A 14,278-nucleotide genomic window follows, 5' to 3' on the forward strand; every position below is an offset into this window, starting at 1 on the left:
TTAAATATTAGAATCTGCCTATATTTTTTTCACTCAGCCTACTTGAATACTCTCATAGCAGGCAAACTCAACACCTAGGGTCACTTTTATAGATACTCTGAGAGTCTTAAGAGCCACACCTAGCAACTTAAGCTCCTATCCTGAAGATATGTAACATCACATTATATGATACATCTAATACTACTGCAGCTAACTAGAAAATCAAAGTATTAAATTAATATAAGATACAAAGTCTCTCTCTCTCTCTCTCTCTCTCTCTCTCTCACACACACACACACACACACACACACACACACACACACACACACACACACATATATATATATATATATATATATATATATATATATATATATATACACATTATAACACAAGAAACACCAAAAATTGAGACAATATAAATTCCACAAAAGTATTAATGCATCAGAAATGACCTCCAGTGAAAATGAATTAGAGGAAATACCTGAGAAAGATTTCAAAAGAATGACTAAAAATATGCTCAAAGAAGTCAAAGACAAAATCAGAGAAATCAAAGAGGGAATGAAAGGAATCAAAGACAAAGGAAACCAATTTAATGAAATAAAGAGGTCAATAGAAGACATAAATAACAAAATAGAAATAGTAAAGAAAAACCAGTCAGAATTACTAGCAATGAAGAAGGCAATTAATGAAATAAAAAAAAAAAAAAAAACTCTAGAAAATCTTATCAGTAGAGTGGATGAAGGAGAGCACAGAATATCTAAGCTAGAAGACCAGGTGGCAGATCTAATACAGTACAACAAAGAGAAAGACAAACTTATAGAAAAGTATGAGTGGGAATTTCAAGATATCCAGGACACTATGAAAAGATCAAGCATAAGAATTCAGGGCATAGCAGAAGGAGAAGAATTTCACTCCAAAGATATAATAGGCCTTTTCAACAAAATCATAGAAGAAAACTTCCCCCAAATTGGGAAAGAGGAGCCAATGCAGACACAGGAATCCTTAAGAACACCAACCAGAAAAAAACCTGGAAAGAACCTCTCCTCACCATATTATAATTAAACTGCCAAACATACAAACCAAAGAAAAAATATTGAAAGAAGGTAGAGAAAAAAAAAAAAATCAAGTTACCTATCAGGATCAAAGCAGATTACTCAACACAAACTTTAAAAGCCAGAAGGGCTTGGAGTGATGAATTCCAAGTTCTGAAAGATAACAACTGTCAAAAAAGGTTACTTTGTCCTATAAAATTATACATTCAAATAGATAGTGAAATAAGGACATTCCACAACAAAAGCAGGTTAAAGGAGTATTTGAAGACAAAACCAGTTCTACCAAAAATACTTGAAAAGAATCCTCCATGCTGAGGAGGAAGAAAAGCACACATATAAGGAATCTTGAAAAACAAGCAATACTCAAATACTAGTTGACATAAGAAAACAAATATAAAACCAGAAGAACTATAAAAAAATTGTAAAAGCAAATACAAATCTTTCAATAATATCTCTTAATATCAATGGCCTCAATGCCCCAAACAAACAAACAAACAAAAAAAAAAAAAAAAAAAAAAAAAACAAAGGTTAGCAGACTGGGATAAAAAGCAGGATCCTTCAATTTGTTGCCTCCAAGAAACTCACCTTTCTACAAAGGATGGACACTACCTTAGGGTGAAAGGTTGGAAAACATTGTTTCAAGCAAATAGACCTAGAAAACAAGCAGGGTTTGGTATCCTAATATCTGACAAGGTAGACTTCAGTCCAACATTAGTTAGGAAAGATAAGGAAGATCACTTTATATTGATTAAAGGCACACACCAGAAGGACATTACAATCCTAAAAATATATGCACCTAACATGGGGGCTCCCAACTTCATCAAATAAACACGTTTAGAATTAAGGTCACAGATAACACCAAACACAGTTGTAGTGCGTGACTTCAACACCCCACTCTCATCAATTGACAGGTCATCCTTACAAAAAATAAATAGAAAGGCATCTGGATTAAATGAGGTCTAGAAGAAATAGACCTAGCAGATATATATAGGGCATTTCATCCAAATGCTGCAGAATATACATTTTTTTTCAACAGCACATGGAACATTCTCTAAAATAGACCATACATTAGGACACAAAGCAAATCTTACCAAATACATGAAAATTGAAATAATTCCTTGCACTTTATCTGACCACAATGGAATCAAACTACAAATCAATAACACAAAATGCCATAGAATACACAAAATCATGGAAACTAAACAATACACTTCTAAATGATGAATGGATCAATGAAGAAATCAAGAAGCAAATAAAAAAAATCATAAAGTCCATGATAATGAAAACACAACATACCAAAACATTTGGGACAAAATGAAGGCAGTCCTAAGAGGAACATTTATAACTTTAAGTGCCTATATTAAGAAATTAGAAAGGTCTCAAAGCCTTGGAAAAAGAAGAACAAGGCAAACCAAAAATCAGTAGACAGGAAGAAATAATAAATATTAGGGCAGAAATTAATTAAATAGAAATGAAAATATCCAAAGAATTCATGAAACAAAGAGTTGTTTCTTTGAAAAAATAAACAAGATTGATAAACCCTTAACAAATCTGACCAAAAGAAAGAGAGAAGACATACAAATTAATAAAATTAGAGATGAAAAATGCATCATCATGACAGATACTAGACAAATTTAAAAAAAAAATCATAGGGACATACTATAAAAACACATACTCCACTAAGTATGAAAACCTGAAAGAAATGGATGATTTCTTTGACTTATATGACCTACCTAAATTAAATCAAGATGAGATTAATCACTTACATAGACATATAACATGCATGGAGATCCAAGCAGTTATCCAAAATCTCCCAACTAAAAAATGTCCTGGCCCCAATGGATTCACTGGTGTACTTTATCAGACCTTCAGGGAAGAACTAACACCATTGCTTCTTAAGCTTTTTCATAAAATAGAAAAAGAAGGAATCCTATCAAACACCTTCTTTGAAGCCAGTATCACCCTGATACCAAAACTAGCCAAAGATAGAACAGCAAAAGAAAATTACAGACCAATCTCCCTCATGAACATAAATGCAAAAAATTCTCAACAAAATACTAGCAAACAGACTGCAAGAATATATCAGAAAGATCATTCACCCCAACCAAGTAGGCTTTATCCCAGAGATGCAGATATTGTTCAACATACACAAATAGATAAATATAATATATTATATAAGTGGACTGTAGGACAAAATTCACATGATCATCTCAGTAGATGCAGAGAAAGCATTTGATAAGATCCAACATTCCTTCATGATGAAAGTCCTACAGAGACTGGGAGTAGAAGGAACACATCTCAATATAACAAAGGCTATTCATGATGATATGGCACATTTATACAATGAGTTCTTCTCAGTGGCAAAGAAAAAATGAAGTTATGAAATTTGCAGGAAAATGGATGGATCTGGAAAGGATTATACTAAGTGAGGTAACCCAGGCCCAGAAAGCCAAGCGTCACATGTTTTCTCTCATATGTGGATTTTACCTACAGATGATTGGACTCCTGTGTGAGTAGGAAGAAAACTCAGTAGCAAATGCCAGTAAGCTAGAAAAGAGATATAAAGGGAAGAGAAAGGAAGGGAGGGGGTACTTAATAGGATGGTATGATATATATATATATATATATATACATATATATACATATATATACATATATATACATATATATGTATATATACATATATATGTATATATACGTATATATATGTATATATACATATATATATGTATATATATGTATATATACATATATATATGTATATATATGTATATATATGTATATATATATATACATATATATATATATATATATATATATATATATGTATATATATATATATGTAGAAGAATAGATTAATGGGGATGCAAAGGTGCAAGTGAGGTCAGGGGAAGAGATTGAGTAAAGGAAAGGTGGAGGGAGGGCTAATCAAAATCTAAGAGGATATAAATAAATCATATGGAAACCTATTTATTAGACAATGGAATACACAGGAGCCATAAATTATTGCTAGAAAATTTTCAGTGCAGGGATGGGATACCTTCCAGTGAGTTGTTGGCCAGGGAGGTCCCTGATAGCTCCAACATATTATAGGCCATTGCTGAGGCCCTTGGTTTCCCACCAGAAATAGATGCCTTCCTCTCATAAACTTTGCCTGGTTTGAATGTTTATCCCACCAATGTGAAGATGTCTGCAACAAAAAGCCTATGTATATAAACTAAAACAACAACAACAAAAAAAAGCCAGGCGTTGTGGCGCACGCCTTTAATCCCAACACTCGGGAGGCAGCGGTAGGAACATCACAATGAGTTTACTGAAACTACATAGTGAATTCCAGGTTAGCCTGGGCTAGAATGAAACCCTACCTCGAACACCCACCCCCAAATTAATTCACACATTCTATAGAGATATGGGTCTTTCTCAATCTCTTTAATTATATTTTTTTAAATAAATTTAGAGCTCTCTAAAAGGCTGGCTTCTAATTACATCTTGTTTTGTTTTTCTTATTAATTTAGTGGAAACTTTGCATGGAAACATCATGCACTGACACCATCATTTCCCTCTTTCCTGCACCTACTCCACTGAGGGCTCTCCTCTCTGGGATTTCTGGAATTCACCATGGGATTGTAAGTTATGACTTGTGACAGCATCAGTCAATCATGTATGCCAGTGGTATCAATGCCTTTGGGTATTCTTTCCCTTCCTATGGCTCTTACAATCTTCCCATCCCCCTTTTATACAAAATTACGCAAACTTTAGTAGATGTGTTTTCAGTTCACTTTAGTGTTGATCTCTCAGCAACTTCTGGATTTCTGCTTTGGTATAATTTGGGTATCCTCAGTGTTTGTTTTCATGACCCTGGTAAAGGTTGTCAAGCTCACTTTGGAAGCAGAAGTCTTGTTCAACTGGACAATTCCTCTGTGGAGTCACCTGAGCTCTACCTGATGTGTGAGGGGTGACTTTGCTGTTGTTGTTTCCTAAGTAAAGAAAATATATCTTGATTGTTGTTTCTGTAAGTATACAATGAAAAATTAAATAAATACCTCCATATCTTCTGTATATTTCATCTATACTTATGCCCAATGACAATTTATTTTTTTAATTTAGAAAATATTAGGTAAACTTTTGGATTTTAAAAGTTCACCTTAGCTTGAAAAGATAAGATTTGAGTAAAGCAAATATGGAATAATTTAAATTATCCTGTATCATCAAAAATATCTGTTTTGCCTTATTAGATACATTATCCAGACAATAAATGAATAAACAATATATGTCTATGCCTTGAGTGTTCATACCAACAGTGTGAAGCTGCCTACAAAAAAATAGCATATGTTTACAAAATAAAACAAGTGTAAGCTCTTCCCAAACTTTCTATAAATATGTATCTTTCTCCAATCTTGTTTTTTTTTTTTTTTTAAGTTTAGCACTTTCTAAAAGAGTAGGTTCTAATTAAATCTTTGATTTTTTGAGATTTAAATTATGGAAGCCATTAGGCTACTAGGAGTTATAAGTTTTAATATTATCATAGGTCACAAGCAAAATGTGATTGTTACCAAAATTCTGAATGTAGAATGCAGAAAAAGAACAAAATGCTGTTTTAGCCAAGAATTTTTCATAGTAAACAATAAATTGGGTTCTAGTTAAGTACATCAATTATTGTGAAAAATGACTTGGTCCAAAGTACACATTAACTACTAGTGACTGCCAAAGACATGCCCTCATGTTTGCAGAGCTCAGAATGATAAAGTACAATTACGAAGCACAATGAACAAAATGTATGAGAAATAAAGGGAAACAAGAGCCAAGGCACAGTAGCTAAAGGAAATGGAATTGCAATGAGAATACTAATTCTGGAAGTTTATTTACTTCTTTATTTCTATTTTTTAAATAAAGGAACAACCTGGAACCCAGATGTTAAGGGAGGTGATTGAAGTTTACTGAGTACCTCAGTCAGTGTGCTAAGGACTGTCTTTTTACTTTTGCTCACCTAATGCGTTTACCATTAGCAGAGGTCAGTACTCTCATTGACAGCATGGCTAACCTAGAAGGTGGAAAACTTAATAAAACTTTCCCTATTGGAACTCTCTGTACAGTTTGAGTCCTATAAAGTACAAAATCCCTTACCTGGGAGCTCCTTCTCTGTCTATATGTGAAAGACCACACTCTGATAAAAATGTGACACACGGGCTGGAGAGATGGCTTAGCGGTTAAGTGCTTGCCTATGAAGCCTAAGGACCCTGGTTCAAGGCTCGATTCCTCAGGACCCATGTTAGCCAGATGCACAAGGGAGCACATGCCTCTGGAGTTCATTTGCAGTGGCAGGAGGCCCTGGCGTGCCCATTCTCTCCCTCTCCCTCTGCCTCTTTCTCCCTCTGTCTGTCACTCTCAAATAAATAAAGAAAAAAAAATTAAAAGTGACATGCAATTCCATAAAGCACTGTACATTTTTTAGTTTTGAAACAAAATATAGTAATGATATTTTCCCTCAGGGTTACAAATAACCAAACCAAGCTAAAGAATACCAACAAAGCAATTTGTGAAGAATGGCTCTGTTGATATCATTACTTTAAACATGGAATATTTAATATTCTTTCTCAACTATCTTAGAAACAGATTCATTAAGATTTTAAATGTTTAGTGAAAAACAGAAAGAAACCTGTAATGATGAAGAATTTGGGGTCCAGGTGGGATTAAATTCCATAAAGATGCAGGAGGTCCCAATCTTGTGGAACCCAACTTTTAGATTCTTATCCAAGTTAACAACAAATTGTTAACATGGACTCCAAGAAGGATAATTATGATTTATAAAGTTTATTTTAGGGAGAATTAAGATCCAGAGGGAAAGCTAGATAACAGACACAGGCTAGAAAAGAATTCTCCCCATACCAGCTGAAAAGGAGGAGGAGAGATGGAATCTCCTTCACAAAGAAATCTTCAGAGGTTACACACACACCAATACGCAATAAAAGAGGGGATAGTAAAGGTCTCAGGGCTTAAAGAGAGATCACACATATAGCAGAATTGGAAAGTGCCCAAAACCAAGGCAGCAAAATATCCAGACGAGAAGAAATATTTCCAATTCCAGCCTAACAGCCTGATTGGGAAGAGGGAGAGAGACTTACATACTTGTGTTCAGACTGATCCAGACATGGTAGGGGACAAAGAAGCAAGACTTCCACGTAAGGTTATTCTCCTTTACATGGATGAAACATCCGAATAGGGTGAGCCTCATCATCAGACATAGGTGAGTAAGGGAAAGACCCAATCAGTTGGTGGACTCAAGAGACTGGCGCAGGAAAGACTATTCCACATAGTTTGCTAAGCTGAGGATGAAGCACAAAACTGCTGCTGGGGAGTGAAACATAATAACATTACGTTGAGTAATTGGTTGTGCCTTTAAAAAGGTATGTATGTATGCGTGTGTGTGTGTGTGTGTATATATATATATATATATATATATATATATATATATATATATATATAAAACAAATGTTACTGGTTTCAAGCCATATATATATATATATATATATATATATATATATATATATATATATATATATATACCAGTAACATTTGTTATATGAAGTTTTATAATTGACAAGAAATCAGGCATTAGGACATCATCAGTAAAAGTAATTTTCTTGTCATGGGCATTACAGGTCAGAGATTCATATCATATAAATGAATCCAAACATTTGCTTAACATTTTTATTAACTTTCTTTATACATGAGCATAATGTAATTTGATCCTCATTCCTTCTAATTAGTCACTTGCACTCTCTCCCATCTCCCTTTCCGCCCCCCCCCCTTAAGTGTTGGTGAGCTTAGTATTACATGCCTTGTGGAGGATAGGCCACTATGAAGTCATGAAGTTAATTTTATATACAAGTTCGTTCTGTATATTTTGATTGGAAGTTGATGTGATGTTAGAAATAATACATACCTTTTCAGATATTTATCTCAAAGTCATTACATTCTGTTACATGGCACTAGGAAAAATACATTTGGTGAATTTTTCTTCCCACTGGAGAAGACCTGAGAAAATCGGCTATCCTTACATATGTCAGATTTCTATAACTGTCATGGCCCTTGGATATACAAGCTATGTCTGTATTTCATTTAATCAGCAGAAATAAGTAACACTCAATCCTGCAGGTCTATGTGGTGGTTATGTGGTTACAAATGATTGTCTGTTCTGCATGATCAGTTAATATACATTTCCAAACTCTTTTGAAAATCAAGACATATTTCTCCCAGTGCTTCCAATGTTCTGTGGATCATATCCTCTTATCACGTTGACCTAATTGCACATAACTTTCATCGTCTGTGATTTACCCATGACTATATTAGCACCCTCATTACATCCAAAGATAACCAACTTCTTCATGAGTGATATATATTCAAGGAGAGGAAAACACACTCTCAATTTCTTATAAATTTATTTTTATATCATAAAGTAGTTGTTTGCCCAGTTTGTGAATACTCATTTCTGTCAGATTTCAATACCCCGGACGTAGTGTGCTATTTTCAACTCATCTAAGAAACACTAAAGGAAATTGGAAGAAAAATATTGTACACATTTCCAAAATAACTAGCACAGACGAACGTCATCCACTGCATACAAGTTATTTTTTGGAAAGAGATTTTGAATAATAAGAAACTGTTCTTTGTCCCTCTGGAGAAGCTGGTAGTCAGATAGTGACATTCTCTTAAGAATCAAAACCTTTTAAAATTTGAATTGAAATTAGATAAAATAACACAAAGAGTAACATATTAGATTCATTTATTATATGTCCCACTGCTGGCTTATTGATAACAATATCTAATAACTGTAGAAAAAACTCATCTTGTCATACATATTATTCTGATATTAGTTTAGCCTTGTAATACAACTTTTTCTGGGCATCAAAACTATTTTTTAACCTTTCCCTAGAATGTTTTCTCTGTAAAGATGTACTCATCCTTTAGTAATGTCTGTTCCTGGTGATTAGAGCTATACAACAAAACCAGATGAACAGGTAAAGTTCAAAGGCCAATGTATTTAAAGAATGGCCTCTGTTAGCTACCGTTACCTGTGACTCACGAGTCCTTTAGTCACTGTGAGCAAGCCCACCCCACATGCTCACAGTTGTAAAATGGAACCCACAGCTACTTACTGCATATTGTGCTTTAGAAGAAAAAAAAAAAAGGTGATCATTTATTGATAGTATTTACTTAATAAGTTGTGAGGAAATGCCATTCAATTAGTATGAATAAAGGTATGTTTTTTATAAATCCAATAGTATTCATATTTTATTTTAAGTTTTCTTCATAGAAAGAATCATTAACTATTTTTTAATGATTATCTGGAACTTTAATTATTTTGATATTGAAATAAGTATGTTTTATTTTACAAACATGCTTATACTTTGCAGTACTTGGCATATAAATACTTGTAATTGCAGGAAAATTATTTAAGATATAAAGATACCATTAAAGGAAAATTAATACACAGATCAGTTCAGGATATTTTTAGATAATTCTTCCATATTTAACCCAACTTTGGCAGAGTTTTACTGATAAGTATTTAACATATACTCCTTATTTTTAATTGGCTATCAATAATAATAAATAACTTTGGTTGTATCAAGAAAGGAAACATTGCAGCTCACAAATGTTACCTATGGATTATACTGCTTACTGAAGAACTAAAGTTTCTGCTGGTGCCTTAGTTTATGTTGGGTGCTACAGTGCACTGTCACCCGAGGAAATCATACAGGCTGGGATATTATCCCCATGGTGCTAGAAACTGTGAAGTCCAAGATACACAGCAGACACACAAACAGTAGGGAGAGGACATATGTTCTTCTGCAGAGACAAGTGTCTTCTGTACTGTCAGATTGTAGGAACCATGAGTATTCCATGTTGTCTTTCACAAGGGCACTAATTTTGTTCATACAGATGACATCCTCATGACTTATTTGCTCCAGAAAGTTTCATTATGTCAGAGTCAATATGTTGATGTTGATTTCAACATAAGAATCGTAGGCACATATGTCTTATATCTTATTACACAGAAATTAGAAAAAAGGTACTGTATTAATTATTTTTTAAGAAAGTATTATCAAGTTTCACAAGATCAAGCCTGATATATACATATAACCAAACATGGCAGCAGGTGTTTAGAGTTTTCAAAAATATTTTGTTTTATGAAATAACCTTGGGAACAGCAAATTACAGGTTAAAAATATATATATATATATATATATATATATATTATAAATGAACTCTGTTATAATGTATAATTATTGTTCTAAAAATAGATCCACCATACCTTTTCTATTAAGTGTCATTCAGTATTTGATCATAGAAACATATAGCTTCTGCTACTTCTTGTGGATTTACTTTTTTTTTTATGTCCTGAACCACTGGGAAAATAGACAGGCTATTTAATAAAACATTAGCAAAAATGAGCCAGGTATGGTAGCACACTCTTTTAATCCTAGCACTGTGGAGGCCAAGGTAGGGGGATTGCTGTGAGTTCAAGGCCACCCTGAGAATACAGAGTGAATTCCAGGTCAGCCTGGGCTAGAGTGAGACCCTACCTTGAGAAACAACAACAAGAAAAAAATTATTAAAAATGACATCTTGAAACTGAAGTAAAAATAAATGCTTAAGTTAACTTGTAGGGATTTTGTGGTAGTTCCCAAAGCTATTCCAGCCCTTGAAAGATAACAGTGGGTGGTGTTGCAATGGCGAAAGGGTTTCTCACAGCCACACTTCCTGTCAAGAAAGTGGAAACTTTGAACATTTCAGAATAGAATGCATTTAATTTTCAAAAAGTCAGCAGTTCTGAACAGACATCCACCTATGCTTACCCTGTAGGCTGCACCTTAATTATTTATGTGTTTGCGAACTTGCTGATAGCAAAGCTTTTCTACTCCTAGGCTCCAGTACACAAATGCTCACCTGCATTTCCTTCACAAAGAACGAAAGCCTTTTTAAGTACCTCTGATACCTGGTCAATAGAGATTTTAAAAAGTGAGACAATAGAAAGGAAGAAAATTAATTTGCACTATCTCTGTGGTTTGGATAACACAGCCTCACATATGTTTTTCCTAATTAATAAGCAGAAATGGGTATGCATTTCAATTCTTAATGTGAGCTTATAGAAAGTATCATTAAAATAATATAATTATATTCACTTAGATGAGAGACTGAAAATATGAATAATAGACTGAGCAATAAAACTCATTTTGGGGAATGATAAGAATTAGTACTTTGTTAAACATATTGTCTTAATAAAGAAAGACATGTGTTATTCCATGATGGAAGGTACAGTACTAAGATTGTTTTAGTATGTTGCCACAGCCATGTGACAAGTTAACTAAAGACCTAATGATATCTGACAGGTTTTTTTTTTAATTTTTTTATTAATTTATTTGAGAGCGACAGACACAGAGAGAAAGACAGATAGAGGGAGAGAGAGAGAATGGGCGCGCCAGGGCTTCCAGCCTCTGCAAATGAACTCCAGACGCATGCGCCCCCTTGTGCATCTGGCTAACGTGGGACCTGGGGAACCGAGCCTCGAACCGGGGTCCTTAGGCTTCACAGGCAAGTGCTTAACTGCTAAGCCATCTCTCCAGACCCTGACAGGTTTTTGCATATACAACATGAGAGAAAAATTTTGGAAGAAGGATTCTGTCAAATTCTTAAGTTATTGAGGGTCTATTAGTAAGAAACAGAAGGGGAAACCCATTGTTTTAGTGTAATAGATGTACATTTCCTACTGCAAGGTTCTCAGCCATTGTATCCAATACCTCACATGTCTATAGTCCTTTGTTGGGACTGGATAACATATGCTTTCAAGGATGTCTGAGACCCTCTCTTTCCTCAATTCACTACTGTCTAGTAAGCACCTTTACAAAGGTTATGGCAATTAAAAAATGTTTCAAATGCTTCCAGATATTTCTTATTAGTGGTGAGGGAGTCAAACTTCATATAAGATTTATAATTGATTTTCTAGTGAGGAACAACGTAACGATAAGTATGAAATCAAAGTAAAAATACAAAAAAAAAACCCTCTGATGAGAAAATAAAAATATTAGCACTGAAATCTTATGGCAAAAAGAAAAAAAAATAAAGTTATCTTTTAGTTCAATCATATGAGATTAATACAGAAATTATAACTCGCAAGATTGTGAGCTCTCGATTAACTTAAACTCATAAACAGAGATAGCATAAATGACACATTTCTAAATTTTATTTTCAATATGTTGACCCAGTTATTGCCAAGTGATTTTAATTAGAGCTTCCTTACCAAACACTCACTTACTACTTAAGTGCTCTCGGATAGCACCATGAAAAAAATACTCAACAGAAACTCTTTGATCCAGTCCATCATCAACAATTGCTAGACTGCTAATAATGCTTTGACAGATTTCTATGGATTACTAAAATGTGTCCCTGAGGAAATAGCCAGCTAATTGGTTAGCTTATGTAAAGTGTAAGCCACATACTGATTAAAAATTATGATGTTTTTCTCTATTCATTTGTAAAAGGTCACTGTATTGTATTAAACTGCTGTTTTATGACAGCTGGCATCTGAAAGACAGTACTCAATATTTACATCAGTAGCTTTGTGTTGGGGCAAAATTACACAACCAGAAGCTTAAACAAGGAAAGATACTCACAGTGCAGAAATGTTCTATCGTGGCAGTGAAAGCAAAGCAGAGGAAGACAATCGGCTCACACACTCACATCAGCAATAAGGAAGTAAAGAGAAAAGGAACGCTGAAGTGAAGCTGGGCTGCAACGCCTCAAGCCCCATCCTCAGAGATATACTTTCTCCAGCAAGTCTCCACCTCCTGATTGCTGTACAAATGTTTGAAATAGCATCACCATCCCGGGTTTAAGAAATTAAACACATGAGGCTCTTGGAGATATATTACATTCTAACTTCAAGAACATCTATTGTATAATCCAAAGGATAGCCAAAGATTAAAGGATTTTTAAATTAATTATGTAAATATACTCTATAATTTTTTGACTTTCTGTGACATTTTCTCATACACTGAGAGGATAGAAAGGGGAAAATGTTGGATATTAGATGCCAAATTAAACATATAATTCAAGAAATTAGAAAGTCTGGCAGCACAAGTATGATAAGATCAAAATGCAATATTTTGAAGAGACTGCCTCAAATGAGGTGGAGATTTTGACTGACACAAGAACGTTGCCTTCTACACACACACACACACACACACACACACACACACACACACACACACGGTAACATATGCATGCCTATACTCTCATACACATGAAATAGCAAAACAATGGGGCAGAGTAGAGCTTTCTATCATTTTGGGTTATTTGACTAAAGTTATCATAAACAGGGAAAATGGTAGTTAATAGTTTGAATATGTTATGTTATTCCAAGTTATCTGGCAGTAAGATTAAATGATGATATCAAGATGTCTTAAAAGTATTTCCACATATGAACAATTTCAAGTAGTAATATATCAACAAATATATTAAACATGTAAGATTTCTGACTTATGTGAAACACTAGATTCAATTTCATCAAACTTGGATTTTTGAAGTTTTTGTTGCTAAACACACCTCTGTACTGAAATGTAGGAAAATCACTTATAAACAACCTCATTTTAATTTTATTGTTGTTGTATTTACTAATTAATTATAACAAAGGTTATAGTATATCCCTCCCCTCCCCATTCCCCTGTACTCCCAGCCCTTATGCCTTAAAATTTAACCTTCCTTGATGTTACATCTAGTAGCTTAGAGTATTTACTTGAAATACACCCTTATATGCCATATCTTTAAGTAAACGATAGTTGTAATGATTAGAATTTTGAGGGCATTGGGGCTGAGAATATAGCTCAGAGAATAGAGCACTTACTGTTGAAGCTTGAGTACCCAAGTTCAGATTTCCAGAAACCAAGCAAAAGCAATGGAGGGTTTCTGTAATCCCAATACCCTGATGTTAATATGGAAGGGAGATATAGGACAATTTCCTGGGAAGTTTAAGAAAAGCTAACCTGGCAAACTCAGGACTGAATAATGATCAAAATGACATAGTCTGCTGCAAATGGGGTGGAAGGTTATGAAAGATACCAAAAAATTCTCTTCTACACACATATACAATGGCATATCCATGCATACACTCTCACACATGAACATTTATATACACATCATTCACACAAACAATAACTATAGTAATAATTGAATTTTGGACTCAGAAG

This window comes from Jaculus jaculus, chromosome 3, assembly GCF_020740685.1.
Source record: "Jaculus jaculus isolate mJacJac1 chromosome 3, mJacJac1.mat.Y.cur, whole genome shotgun sequence".
NCBI classification, from domain to species: domain Eukaryota; kingdom Metazoa; phylum Chordata; class Mammalia; order Rodentia; family Dipodidae; genus Jaculus; species Jaculus jaculus.